Genomic DNA, 14,360 nt, shown 5'->3' with positions numbered 1-14,360 from the left:
CCAAATCCAGGGTTCAAACCACTCAAATGCAGCCTACCATTTCTTGATATTTGAAGTCTGTCATTTATAGCAGAGTACCTATAGCATCAATGTACATTTTTACAGATACTGAAGACTTAAGTCCTCAGCATGGAGTCAAATCACCAGAACCTTACTGACTTGCAAGCAGCTAGCCCTGTCTCAACTAGCTGAAGACTCAGCTTTAAATAAGGGGGTTTAGTTAAGAACTGAATGATTAAATTACCATATATGACAAAGAAATTAGCACCACACTGGTTTCATAACAGGGTAATTCATTGGACTTCAAATGACTCCTAGTTTTTCATATGAATATAACTAGTCAAAAGAGGAACTGTTGTATGATGAGGAAGAGACCAGGTTGCAGAGTACAGCCAGTGATACAGACTGGTTTAAACTGGAAAAGTTTAAGGGGGGTGCAGAGCAGTCTTTGAGAAAGAAACCACAAAAGTCACAGTGAATAGGCAACAAGAATTTTCTGGGGAATAGGTATTTACTGGCTTTGACTTTCTCTCCTGTTTGTTTCTTTTTTAAAAGGTTAAACACAAAGAACGGGCAAGTCTGTCTAGAGAGGGGTGGGTTGGGCTGTAGTGTGGAACAGATGAGAAATTCAGCTGCTTGCGCTATCAGAAAAGCCAGCCTTCACTAGCTGCAGGTCCATGTGGAAGCAGCAATTTGCTACGTGATGCTCTGCAGAAGACAGCTGTCGGATGAGAAGGACTGACTGCTGCAAATGAAGTCATTAGATTTGTTCAATCCAGTCACCTCTGACACTATTCTCTGCAAGTTTTACCAAACATTCATTGACACAGTGGCATATATATTCAGCTGTGCTGGCGAGAACCAGCAATCAATGGAGAATTCAGAGCATTTAGTTTCAATGTACACTGAGTCTGAAGGTACTTTTTTTCATCACTTGTTACTTGTTTGGGGGTTTGGGTTTTAGGGTCTTTCTTTTTTTTTTTTTTTGGTGGTGGTGGTTGTTCCTCAGAGGAAAAAAATATCTCAGCTAATGTGGGTGTTAATATGTGGAAAGAGTTAGTCTTGAAGCAGCCATGTAGGCCGACAGACTAGGATCCCTTTTGTTGTTCTGCTCTACCTCTGATTTAATATCCACATCTCACTGGAAACCCAAACACAGATAATGAGGCAAATGGCCAATGCACTTGTGTCAGTACTTCCACTTTCTGATGATTTCTCAAGCAGGACTTTCCATGGCTGCGTTTGCAGTTCAGATAAAACTGTAGGAAATAATGCAGGTATACTAAGGCACTAAAAGTGATGGTCAACAAATAAGGGCTCAGCATGTGTGCATTTTAACAAGGTGTTAATTGAGAGTAGGGTGAAGGTAAACAGAGAGCTCAGAGAGGGGGCTGTTGGATTTGTTGGAAACCAGAACCGTCTAAATGCTGCGCTCTCTAATACAGAATAAGGACAAGTTCAATTGTAGTTTTTCCTACTTCAGGCTGTGTTACAGTTATATTGGTTGGAACATTTGTAATTGATTTACCAAGAGCTATCACTCCAAGTTCAAAAAAACAGATGGGTAGTATTTAATTGCTGAAGCAGGACTGCTCGTGTATTTACATATAGAAAATGAAGGAAGCAAAATATTCATTCTGACTGTGTCCCATTCTTTAATCCTCCAGTTAAACTGAAAATTTGTCTAGTGCTGTGTTCCTGAATCACATCACAAAACACTGAAGTCATTTTATAGCCTTTCCTTTTCCTCTTGAAAGAGTGTGGCAACACTATACTTCCATATTTCAAGTGTTTCAACCAAGGAGAAAGTCATATGAAAGGCTCTCAAAAGTGCTACTTTATCTCCATATTCACTATTCAGGCTTGAAAGTGAACCCTTTTTTGGCTGCCTCACAGAATAAAATATTTAAAGACAGGCCTTTGATTTCCTACTTTAAATAGAAAACAAAAGTACTGTTTTTAGGAAGCTAAATCACTTTTTACTCTGATACTTCATTAAGCTCACTAGAGACTTGTGTCTGTCTCAATTTTCAAAGTGCTGCAAGAGGTTTTAGTTTTGTAATTCCTCTTTGACTGAATCCCTTATTCCCTGCTTGGAACTGTAGTAAAGCTGAAATGTGAGTCGTATGAAAGTTGGGAATATTCTTGTGGGTTTTTTTCCTGCAAAACTAGTGTGCATGTAGCTAGTGGGCGTATTTTTTAAGTGCCCTTAATCTACATCTTTAACTTGAAGTGAAGCATTGATTTTTTTTGCAGGGTATAGTTATTTTTACCAAAGTGTAACGCTTTTCCATATCTGCTCATTTAGTGATAAAACTGACCCATAGACTGTGCAGCTGTCAAAGGGCTGCATGAATGGGCACTTGCCTTATGATTAGATGAAGGGGAATCCCTGAGTGGCAGAAACCAGCATCAGTATTTTACCTACACGATCTCCTGGGCGATAATACCCTGAAGAAGAAAATGTAGCCAAAATAAGCATAGAACCTTTGCACAATTATTGCCAGCCCATACTAACTGACTAGAGCAACTCAAAACTCTTCTGTTTATAGGAGAGCCAAGCTGCCCTCCTGCTTGGCAATTAATTAGGGAGAGCATAAGATGCTGTGTAATGTTAGGATCAACTTTGTCCCTTTATTCTGTCCCAAGCATGAGAAGGTTGAAAAACTGCTACTTTCAGCCTGAACAGAAGTGCCACAACGCCACTGGATGGGCTGTGTTTTGTGCAAGCCTGTCCCAAGTGGAAAGCATCCAAGACCCACAGCATTTACAGCCCAGGTGGCTAGTGAGTATGGTTTGGCTCTCCGATACCATGTGTCTCAAATGGAGCACCTGAATTTCCCTCAGCCCTGCTCAGAATTGCTCAGCTGTTGCCCTGCTCAGGGGCAATGCTTCCATGTAGCACCACATAGGTTGGTGATCTAGCATCTTGGTAACACTAGGTCTGGTGTTCTTTTTCATTCAATCTGGATGAAATCAGTTGCATTACAGATGATTCGATATATGGTTCAACAGACATTACTCCAAATGCCTGTGGAACTTAGTAGAATAAAAAAAAATATTCTTATTCATAAAAATTTTTGACCCGCCTGTAGAATTCTCTAGCAAAAATCTTATTCCCTGTTAAATTTCACCAGATAGTTTCAGGAAGTTATTCTGAAGTTGCTATTTTCTACAAAAACTTATAGCACTTACTAATAACCACAAAGGTAAGAATCAACAAAAGAATATGGGAAGATATGCCAGCAAGAAAAAGAAGTCAAGCAAAATGAAGAATGGTTTATACATCTTTTTGTCTCCTACATTGCTCCTACAGCTAACTCATCTAGACCTTACCCTGCAATCCATCTCTGATCACAGATGCATCCAAATGCATCTTGGTGTTAAGATTCGGTGTGCAAGCAAACCGTTCATTTCTCTGAACAGTCAATAGCTTACACTGTCTAAACAGCTTTATTTTTATGTACTTTCTGTAACCTGAAATTTCAACATAAGAAAGTTAGAGAACTTCAAGGTGCAACATAGTACAAGACAACTACAGGTATTCTGAACATCGGACTTTTGGCATCCATTTTGATTAAAATTCATTAACATTTTCTAGGTCATTATACTCACGCAAAGACTTGGCATGCCAGGATCTGCTCTGGGGAAGAAAGGGTTGACCAATAATAGATTTCACCCTTCAAAAATGGAAAAAAAAAAATCCATGAAACATGGTAAAATAATAATTACATGGGAGTGGTGTGCAAATGATAATGTCTGATTGAATACCTCCTTTACTGGAGATTCTACTGCTATGGTAACAGACAAAAAGCCTAATATATTCTGACTAATCAGGATTGATGTTAATTAAAGAAGAGTTCAAGATAATGATTCTCATTACTATGTGATAGCTAGAAATAGATTGTTCTATCTCTAGGTAAAATAAGCAATTAGATAACTTCTGTTTTTAAGGACTTCTTTTTTAAGAAGTCTTATCTCATTCTCTGTTCTTTTTCTGTTGTCAAAATATTAATATATACATGTCTAATTTTTATCACTGTTCATCTAGATGCACTTTTTTTTGTGGTTCTCAGGCTGCATTATTCTTTCACTTCAGTGGAATTATTTTTCCTGTTGCTATAAGGAAAACTTATTGGTTAAAAAAATTAGAGATGCCAGCAATAAAGCCTTGGATTATACACTGGAAAATACAGACAATGCGAAGTAAAGGCAGAGTTGAATACTTCATGGAAGTGGTAGAATTTTCTTTAGAAAAGGAAAAAACCTTCAATTTTGTCTTCCTAGTCATTTGAATGCCCTGATAGGAGAATATTGGAATGATAAAGCCCCCATTTAGAAGGAGTTTCTTGTTTCTGCAGATAGGAAAAAGCAGGAAGACAAAAGGCCTCTGAAAAATTCTTGGCTTCTCGATCCTTTCCTAAAACCACCATGAGTGGTGGTTTCAGCATCATCACTTGCATTTCTCATGTATGAGGGTATAAGGAAATCAACAGCCTCTCCAAATCCTAGGTGCTTATGAGCTGGCACCATCAGACTTCCTTAGCAAGGAGAACAAAAGAGGATTCATTTCAGTGACAGAGTGGCTCTACCAGATTTCTTCTTGTTTCTGTTTTTCCTCTCTTGGACACTAGATGTTTAAAAAGTTCAAGAACTGTAGGTATTAAACAAGGTGGGCTGTGTCATCATGAACTTGTAATCATCTTGACTCATTGACTTAAATTCTGCCTTTCTATGTGCCATTTGTCAGAGTGATTACCCAGGACTGCTACTGATACAAGGGCAGACCTGGAGTCAATCTCTGTGGAATTAAGCTGTTGTACTTTTGAAAGAAATATTTTAAAATGGTGTTTTGGTGATACTAGAGATTTAACAAATAGTTTCTGTGAATATATACAGTCATTGGATCTGTGCAGAACCGAATAAAACTGAAAACTCATTGGACTGGAGGTTTCACTGAAAACCAGGCTACAAAATCTTGTGGCAAATCCAGTTCAAGACTCAAATAGGCAGGATGAACTTTGAGAGAAACAGAGCTGAATTTTCAATAAATATAGACTTTGTTGGTGGAGGAATACTTGTAGTTAAACTACAACGGTTTCCAGGACACTATCCGTTACCCCACAGAATACAGTGGCTTTGTCTAAGACTTCATTTGAAACCTGAGATTTATTCAAACCCAGAAATTTCAGGTGATACTTAAGGTACACAGATACATGTGCAATAAAGCAAAAGGTTATCTGCTGCAGTGCACAAGAAAAACAAAACCACTGAGCATAATCAGAAGGAGGTGGCATACGTAAATTGCATAGGAAAAGACTAATTTAGAGTTTACCTATTCCTACCTGTTTATATTCATATAAAACTGTTCCTTACAGTATGTCGCTCACTGTTTTATTTTGCCTTGCTGTAAGTTCACTTAGAAAACTTAAATAAGCAGGATCTCAGGAAGCCCATGCAATCTATTACAAATGCTTGGAGAGAAATTGGTTTAGAAACCACTAATTTGTTTAAGAATGAAATGAACTGAAGCACCAAAACACTAATGGAAATGTAGTTTGTATTAACTGTAGAATTGTAGCGATATGTCTTTGAATATGGTATAAGGTTTAGAAACAGAAGCACTCATAGATAAAAGGCAAAATATGTTTATGTCATCTGTAAGGATAGAATAAGGAAATATTTGCATCAGAGAAATTAATGAATTCACATTGTATCACTGGATTCACGGTGTTCCATGGTACAACTGCTTGGAACTGAATAGCAAATACACAGTTCCCTAAAAGTAGAATTTGTTGCCAGGTGAAATAAATGGAAAATGTTCATCATAGAATCATCATGGAATGGTCTGGGTTGGAAGGGACCTTTAAGATCACCTGGTTCCAACCCCCCTGCCATGGGCAGGGACACCTTCCACTAGACCAGGTTGCTCAAAGCCCCATCCAACCTGGCCTTGAACACTTCCAGGGATGGGGCATCCACAGCCTCTCTGGGCAACCTGTTCCAGTGCCTCACCACCCGCACCATAAAGAACTTCTTCCTTACATCTAATCTAAATCTATTCTCTTTCAGTTTAAAGCCATTGCCCCTTGTCCTATCACTACCTGCCCTTGTAAAAAGTCCCTCTCTGGCTTTCTTTTACGCCCCCTTTAGGTACTGGAAGGCTGCTATAAGGTCTCCCCAGAGCCTTCTCTTCGCCAGGCTGAACAGCCCCAACTCAGCCTGTGTTCGCTATCAGCAGAAGGCCAATGGCACACAGCTGAGACATTAATCACACATGAATTCTCCAGCCAGATCTTTATAACATTTTACAAAATTGGGCCAAGCTATATAGGTATCAACAGTACCCTTTCAAACTAACCTCTGTGTTGCTTTTTAATAAGGATATATGTGTAGACCATTCTAAACTTTCTAAATTGGATGATGTGATAGCTCTTTAAGTTTTGCAACTTTAACTCATTTAAAGAAAGTAGAAACTAGTGTGTGGGAGACATTTAGTGACATATAGGGATTCACAAAGCACTTGAGAAGCTTGAAAATAATTTGATTATCTTTGTATCACACTGAGTTTCCTCCTGAGCTCCTGGGAACTGTACAGTTACCATCTGTGTTCATCCTAGAATATTTAAGGCTTCTGGCTAGGAAATCCTTGGTTTACCGTGAGATTTCTGGTTTATCACATAAATTATTGCCATGGATTGAAGATCTAATGGAATTCTTTTCAGCTTTCACCAATACTTAGTACCAAGGAACATTTATCATCTTTGATGAGGAAGGAGGCAACTATAAATGTTAGGTTACAGTCATTATCTGACTGGGAGAAAAATAATTAATGCCATAGCCTGTACTGAGAGAGCTTTTAGAACAAACAGAAAATAGTTGGCTTTAATGAAGAAGCTGAAGCAAGAGGATACTTAGCAAAAAGGTGAATTAAGGTGCTGTTGGAAATCTCATTAGTGAAAAACAGTCCACTAATAACTTGCTTAAGTTATTTAGGTGAAAATTATCTTCAATGTATTTCTTTACGAAAGAACAGATCAAGCAATATTTCCCAATTTCAACACAGTCTGTTTGGTTCATAATATGCTTTTCTGATTCCAGATCAGGCTTTTCAGCAGACAAGAGCAATAAGCACCCTGCTGCTTCTGTGTTACCACTTCTCGCAAGACACAGAATATCAATGACACTCTGCCTCATAAGTGCCATAGTGGGGAAGGAACATGGCTGCTTCATGTGAAGTACACCAAGTTAGAAGTGGTTCATCCCAGTGGCTGGTGGCAATCCCAGCAGCATATTACTGGTAAGAAAATGAGGATAAACTGACTGAGATGTGATTTCCAAGGAGTTGCCTGCAGTCAGATTTGTTGTATGGGTTTGTTCCTGGATAAATGTCCTGAGTGATGGCTTCATACCCAGACCTGTCATGTCATTCTGTCCAACCATGGGTTATAGGTTATTTTTCCAAAGCTTAAGAGCTTAGCAATTTCTTTTTTGTTTTGTTTTGTTTTAAGCACCTTTCCCTTTCTTTTTCTTGTCATTTTCAGGTACAAGGAATGATTCATCTCCCTTCTTCTTTGTGACTTTCCACCTCAGATGAACCAAGCAGAAATGGAACCGCCATTTTTTAAACAGAAAATGGAGATCTATGGGGTTGGTCTTTTTCTTCAACATTTTCTTGTCTCAGTTGCAGTTTCCTAGGAAGCATGCATATTCCTCACAACATTTTCACAAACAAACCTTATAATTTCCCTTTTCACATTATTGATTCCAAGCATTTCTTGGATACATCTGTAGACATTGTCGAAAGCACTGAAGTCAATAGCAAGCTTGGGCAGTAGAGTAGACCGCAGGTGAACAGCACTATAAAGGATTGTAAACAAACTCTGATGCTGGTCTTACAAACCAAGAAATAGAACACAGCTGTAGCCTTCATCTCTATTTTATCTTTCCATGTGGCAAGAAAACTTAGTAGATCTGAAAGCAGTTAATAAAAGTAGTATAAAACCTCATCTACTGTAGCTTGTGGTCAGCCAAATATGCAGTAATATGCTTGTTAAAATCAACAGTAACTACTTGGAATTATATCCCAGAAGGATACTACTGTGGAAGGACTTGACCGTCATATATAGAAAAGGAGCAAGACCAGAATGTTGCATTACAGGGAAAATGTAACAGTGGAAGGAAAAGAAGTAGGGCTTCGGCTACAATTTTTAGCTATGATTTTTTTTATGTAGCAATTAGAATGAGAGTCAGGAAATATCTCTGTAATCACTGACATGATCTCAGGCAAAACACTTTTACCATCTGGAGTTTTGGTGTTCCTACCTGTAAAATCTGAGAAACACACGGAAGTTCTCAAGGGAGAGGTGTTATATATAACGTCTAGATTATGCTGTTCAGAAGGGCTCAGATAGGCAATATGCAGTTCTTTACTCCTTGGCCCAGCTCCTTCTGAGATTAAAGATTAAACTAAAACCAGCAGAGCTCAGATTTTATTCCCTCAGAATTTTAAGGGTCGGGAAACTTTATATTTGAACATGCAACTGCATTTAGAGCTGGAGGGAACCTAAAGGAAAAAGAAATCCTTTGAATTAACAAGTAATAGAGATGTCATATGGCTGTGATTTTGGCCTGCTGTTTTAAGTTATGTGGGGTGCACAGAGTACTATCTGCTCTCCTAGGAAATAGCTGTCAAATTGAGTAGAAGATATTCTACAACATTGTACAATGGTAAGATTTGCCAAACTTCCCTCTACTTTTCCCCTTCAGTTTTGACCATCTTCAACAACTTTCAGGTTTTAAAGAAACAGGGAAGACATTTTGAAATGTTAATACTTGCATTTCTCTGTCAAAACCTTGCAGCATTGAGCAGGAGTAGCATCACAGAGCTCTTCCCTTGTCCTCTCATGTTGTACTTTCCGACTTCCAAGGCCCAGGGGCAGGAGCTGACCAGCTGCTGCTATCAAGTGTCCCCTATTAAGGGGGTCCACCACCATGCTGCAAAGATGGGGGAAATCGGGATATAGAACCTGGCAGCTGTCTGCATCAGGGCCCTGTGGTATTCCTTGCTCTAGTCCTGTGCCAGCCACACTGCACAGCTGACGGCTGCTTGTGGCTGCAAGATGCTGGAAGTGTTTATCACAAACATCTCTTCCAAACCCTTGTCACACAGGGGAAATATATGAAATGTAGCAGGGAAGTGCTGCTGAGTCCCACTGATGTGCTGCAGCAAGGCAAGGTAGCTGCCATTAATTCACTAAGCCTGAAAGAAAAGTAAGTGTCCCTGGCTGGTGCCAACCAGAGTCCAGTATGGAGAAATCTCCATGGGAGATTTCTAAAGGGTGGGGAGGAGAAAACGTAGGATGAGCTTATGATTTTGCTGCCGTTGCTGAAGTTATCAAAAGACCTAGTCTTAGTCTCTGGGTGTACTTTGGGAATTCAGCAGTCCATTTATCCAGTTGAATTAAACTGTTGAAGTTCTGCTGATTTCAGGAAAATCAATGAAGATGTGACAATTTGCCTTGGCTGATGAGATGGCCTGGGATACCACTTTCAATGCTGAGTGGGAACTCAGTCTGCTGACAAAGAGCTGTCAGCATGTCGTAGTGCTTGTAAGATTCGTTGCATAATGTCACTTAAAGAGATAGTAAGGGGAAAAGGACACACCAAAAAGTAGCAGCTGTGGGCAGAAGGCCAGAAGCAGTCATTTCACTGCCATACCCATTAAAAGAAAAGGGGAAAAAAACATCTGCAGCAGCTAAATTGGTATAATAAAGTCAGCAGATGAAAGCAAAAAGATCAGAAGAAAAGAAACACAAAACATAGAAAAATGAAACTGGAGAAGTTTAAACGTGCTTTTTATTTCTGGAAGTTTGCAATGAAATAGGAGGTAGAGGAAAACATTTTATTAAAAAAATATGAAGAGTTGAGACTCTTTCCTCCTTGTGCGAGGAAATCACTTGCAGAAGGAAGCCAGGGTTGTAGCACAGTGTATTCCTCTGCACTCCCAGCCGTGAGGGAGAGATCCCATCACAAGTGAGACCAGGCCATGGTTGGTGCGGGAAAGTCTCCAAGGAGGTGCCGTGATTTCCAGCAGTTCTGTTTCTTTTGCCTTTGGGGTGACACTTTTTAAAAATGAGCTTCCAACTACTTTTCACGAATGACTTCATGGCACATTTCACAAACGTGTTGATCCTTGTGTCCTGGCAAAATTCCAGTTTGGGTAATTGCATCTGCATTGGGTAATTACATCTGCATAAGCTCAGCTAGAGATATCATCCAGAGCACAGGAAGAATCCTGCACACAAGCTGCTGACCTCAACTTGAAAAAGAGACCCTGAAGTTTGTGTATTGTTAAATACTATTGTAATTTTTAACCCAAGGTTGGTAAAATCAGGGTGACTGTGTTGTTGCCTGCTTACGGTGTGCTAATCAGTTGAAGTTTGCAGAGTACTTTTACATCCTTCAGGGTAAACAGTCTCGCATAAATGCATGCCACTTCACAATGAAAAGAGTAGGGTGCATATATTGGGGAAAGTAAAGAGAAGAGAAGTAGGAAGGGTTAAAGCTATGGAAGAGAGACAGAGTGACTGAAAGAAAAACGGCAAGGAACAAAAATGCATTGCACATATTCAATGTAACATTCAAGCTACTACAAATAGTCTGTGATATTATTATTACAAGAAAATATAAAAAATGGACTGAAGGCTCACATAAAATTTAGTTTTCCTATTTTATTTTAAGGCTATTAATATACTACTATACCTTGCACTTAAAATACAGAAGCAGAACTTTGCTTGCTATTATTCAAATACAAGTAACGCTTGATGGCTGTTGTGAAGTTCCAGTATGTATCCTTATATAAAGTGACATTTGAATGCACAAGACCTCACTGAAGTTCAGTCCAGCTGACACTGAGATTTTCTCAAAGTATTTGTAAATATACCAGACTTGTGAACAAATTTATTCATATAATTGTGGAGGAAATGCACGTATTTATGAAGCACTGCGAGTTTGCTTATAAATAGCTAACTGTATATTCATAACTGGCATCATCAGTAGAAAAGATACATTTTGGCCAGTAGAACTGGTACTGCTCTGATCGCTGTCAATTTAATTCATGGATCACTGACATGCCAATGTACAATTGTGTTCGCAAAGGGAGCTTAGGGAACACAGAAATAATTAATTCTGAAAGAAATTTGTTTAAAAAAGAGCGTGTATTGTATAGGACACTTCCTTTGAGAGGACTGCTGAAGAACAGGACTGTGGAAAGAGGATAACTTGGTACAATACATTTTTGATGCATGATTATTTGTCAGTTATTGCGATGTCAGAACCAGGCATCTCCTCTTGTAATGACATAAATCCAAATAACAAAAGCCTCTGAATATAAATAGTCTATTTGTACTTAATTCATTTAAGTCTAGCCTACCTGGCTGCATCTAGTTCCAGAAAATAGAATCAGCCACCCACAGTAGTCCCATATTTTCTCTATGGTGGCTTTAGCCACCAATCTATTGTTTAAAAGAAAGGGGAGAACAACTCATATTTCTCCCCTTCTATCACTGTGCTATGAAATGTAAGTGATGGCCATGTTTTTGTTTTCCATGACTACAATTAGTCATATTCAGAGCATCCCTAACCTCATCGTGTGGGTAAAAATCTGCTTTGTGGATCCTGTTGTGCTGCGTTGGCCAGAAGCAGCTTCTGCGTTAAGTTAGCATTGCCAAGACTGAGGAATTCTTGGAGATATGTGGAAGGAGACCTTCAGATGCCCTAAAATACTGTCAGGCAGGATTGTATGTACCTGGGAACATCAGGTACCTACATCCTTTTGAAGGTTTAGCATCTGGGTTTTTTTTGATCCCAGCCTAATTACTCAGTAGTCTGTGCTATTGATCATAAATAGCAGAGATATAGAAAGGATCCTAATGCATAGGTTGAGCAGTGCTTAATTAAGATCAAGCCTTTGATACAGTATGCATAGTCATAGACCCAAATGCATTCTGCTTAATCGTAAATAATTTAGGAATGCAGTCTCTCTATTCAATGGAGAATAGTAAGTAGGCGCTCTCAAAGATAATTCATGCCTTAATGGGACTCAGTCATGCTCTGGAGGTGCCTATGGCCTTGGACAATAGAGGGTTCCTCTGGTGATTATATACTTAAAGCACTTCAGTTAGGTGAGGCTTTTAAGCCACAGTTTTAAAGCCAGAAGGAAGAATTATGTTCAGCCAGTGGACCTCCAGTGCAACATAAGCCATAGAATTTCACCAAGTATCATTGCTTGTGTGCCAAGCCTTCTGCTTGAACTGGAGCATATCTCTTAAAAAGATCAGCTGGAGAAACTGCCTGCTTAAAACCAGGATGTTCATTTTTATTATTATTGTTCCAGCATATTTCCTAAAATTGTTGGAATGCCAGATGCCACTTTGGTGAACTCCAGATGGCGGAACTTTAATCAGTAGTGAGATGTGATTTACTAGAAATGCTCCTTTACAGCAAAAGTAGATATCGCGCTTCTTCTTTTTTGAAGTATTTTGGTTTGCTCTTTACACCATGCATTTAAAGTTTCTTCGCTGTACAGATTTACGGTAAGCATCGTTATTGTAAAAAAAGTACCACAGAACTAAATATTGCTTGCAATGCAGGGTGGTGAGAAGTACAATTCTTTATTATAAGGGTTACCAAAGAATCTAGAACATCAGACTATATCTTTTTTTTTTCAGGTTGAAAGCCTACATTTGTTTAGTGTTCACAGTATGCCTTAAAATGCTTTCCTCCAGTTCTCAACCTCAGGGTATTGTTTCATATGGTAACAGCATGCATAGTTTTAAATATTTGCATAAGGACCAGGTTCTCTGGTCTGCTTTGTTTTGTGCTGCCTGTAGCTTCCCAGCTGGGGTTCCTCCATTGATGAGAGAGCATAAAATCAAAGATAGCTCTCTTCATCTTTCCCTTTTCCAGCCCACTCACAGGAGCAAAGCAGTGGGCAGCAGCCAGAACACGATACACTGTTATCCCCATCCGTCCTGTATTCTCTGTGAATATCTATCATCTTTATTCATGGAGACTGAGCTGCTGGAAGGAACCCAAAAGGTTTGACCACATCTTTCTGTTGTGGAAGCCTTTTCTACCCTTTCTTTGAGCTAGAAGTGCAACTTGATAATAATATGTCCTATTTCCTCTATGGGCCTCAGGAATAACATGACACTGCAGTGTCATATAGAAGGATAGAGTGGAGGGGTGCAGAGAGCTGATGTGATTCCCTGATTAGGCCTCCATAGAGCCTATTTGTTTAACCATGATTGCTCTTTTTTTTTTTTTTTTTTTTATTTGTAACTGTGTGAACATGGTTCAGAAGGCACAAGGCATTAGTGGTGAGAATTTTAACTCTTATAACCTGTGAAAGTACCTAGAAATAATTTGGGGCTGGAGGAGTAATTTACACCAGAGAAATCATACCCTACAGCTTGAAATAGTATAAATATGCAAAGACAAAGCCATCCTTACAGCATGTATAACTTTGAGTGCCCTGGAGTTCCTCCCACCATGAATTCCAGTGCTCATACTCTTGCTTTCATAGGCTGCATCTGCTTTGTAGTGCTGGTTTTAATGTGACTCGTTCAGCTTTCATCTCCATTAAGCAGTGGGCATGTGAGCTGATGTGAAGTCTAGGTTCCCAAATACCTGTCCTGTTTTTCAGGTGGGTCCTGAGCTCTGTGCTGCCATAGTTGCCCAGGTGTTGTGGTTTAACCCCAACTGGTAACTAAGCACCACGCAGCCACTCACTCCCCTCCCCCCCCCAGTGGGATGGGGGAGAGAATTGAAAAAAAAATTAAAACTTGTGGGTTGAGATAATAGTTTAATAGAACAGAAAGGAAGAAACTAATATTGGTAATAACAATAATAAAATTACAATAATAATAAAAAGATTGGAATAAACAAAACAAGTGATGTACAATGCAATTGCTCACTACTCACCAACCAATGCCCAGTTAGTTCCCAAGCAGCGATCCCCCCAGGCCAGCTCCCCCAGTTTATATACTGGGCATGACGTCACATGGTCTGGAATACCCCTTTGGCCAGTTGGCTGGGCACGAGAAGCTGAAAAATCCTTGACTTTAGACTAAACATTACTTAGCAACAACTGAAAACATCAGTGTGTTATCAACATTCTTCTCACACTGAACCCAAAACATAGCACTACACCAGCTACTAGAAAGACAATTAACTCTACCCCAGCTGAAACCAGGACACCAGGGTATAAGCAATAACAGCTTTAATGCAGGATTAGACAAGGCCACAGAACAATTGACTATCAGAAGTAGCTGCAGTAACAGCTGCATATGTCTGAC

General features: G+C 39.3%; 1 long non-coding RNA gene across 6 annotated transcripts in view; it reads left to right on the top strand.

The window, feature by feature from the left end:
• The window catches only part of LOC138685703 (uncharacterized), a 351,799-nt gene that overhangs the window by 292,789 nt on the left and 44,650 nt on the right, over window positions 1–14,360 (top strand). For 5 of the 6 annotated variants that reach the window (XR_011325089.1, XR_011325091.1, XR_011325088.1 and 2 more), the window contains 2 exons: window positions 7,102–7,300; window positions 7,545–7,650. This is a non-coding gene — a long non-coding RNA (uncharacterized lncRNA). The remainder of the gene's footprint in view (window positions 1–7,101; window positions 7,301–7,544; window positions 7,651–14,360) is intronic. The other variant, XR_011325092.1, reaches the window with a different exon arrangement.

Source organism: Haliaeetus albicilla, chromosome 6, assembly GCF_947461875.1.
Source record: "Haliaeetus albicilla chromosome 6, bHalAlb1.1, whole genome shotgun sequence".
Taxonomy (NCBI): Eukaryota; Metazoa; Chordata; class Aves; order Accipitriformes; family Accipitridae; genus Haliaeetus; species Haliaeetus albicilla.
The sequence above is the reverse complement of the archived record's forward strand: the minus strand, read 5'-3'. Positions and strand labels throughout refer to the sequence as shown.